Genomic DNA, 1,005 nt, shown 5'->3' with positions numbered 1-1,005 from the left:
TGCGGCTTCATTGTTGAGAACGAGCTCTTCCGGTCAGTTGTTGAGGGGGCAGCGAGCAGGGGGAAAGGAGGGAGGAGTGAAGAGGGGCAGAAAGATCAACTATATAAGTGAGTATATTGGAAAGTAAACAACCCTATATCAGTTTGGCAGCATGCACATCATTTTATCAGATTGGCAGTCTTAAAGAACGCCTGTCATCACAATAGTAGGAACCCGAGTAGTAAAAGCAATAGACTATATATCAAAAGTTGCGTAAGTTCTGGCGGCACTGTGCTCTAATGGCCGCTAGATGTCGCCATGCGCACAGGGACTGTCCAATTCCCAGTAGATGTTCACAAAGACTTGATATTTCAATCCGTGCTGCTTATCTTTACAAGAAAAAGACATGCCCAGTCAGGAATTAAAAGTATTTTATTATGAAATAGTCAACGCGTATGTACTCTATTCCCCTTGGTGATTTATGGTCGGACAATTTTTTGGTCACTTTTATAACGATTCCGCTGATGTTATGCAAAGTGGGACCTGTGCCCCCCTCCCCCTAAAGACTTTGACTGAGCGTTTCCGGAATTATCCAATTGCTTTGTAGTACTGGAGGGGCTGGGAGCATCGTTCACCCTTCCTCCTAGTGTAACAGAAAGAAGAAAGAAAAACAATCCGACCGGCGTGTAACTTAACATTTCACTGTAGAAGTTCCGATAAGCGAATGCAGGAGGTGAGAAGTTTACCATTACATGCACATTTTAGTTTTTGTAAGAGCATAGCCAGTGTCAACTACATACACAACAGTCAGCCGGTACTCCTCTGCCCGTCTGCATTGCCGTTGCAGTCTTCCGTAGCGTATTATGAAACGCACGCGTTTTCGTAACTGTACAAGGGTATCACACAGGATATGTAGAAACGTTGGTTCATTGTAACAACCTGATAATAGCACGATGGGTTTATGAATCACAGTGAACAATACGTGTTATTACCAAGCTAATAGCCTACTATAGTTTTAAGGATCAG

This window comes from Osmerus mordax, chromosome 7, assembly GCF_038355195.1.
Source record: "Osmerus mordax isolate fOsmMor3 chromosome 7, fOsmMor3.pri, whole genome shotgun sequence".
Classification (NCBI taxonomy): Eukaryota; Metazoa; Chordata; class Actinopteri; order Osmeriformes; family Osmeridae; genus Osmerus; species Osmerus mordax.
This window is presented reverse-complemented; position numbering follows the sequence as displayed.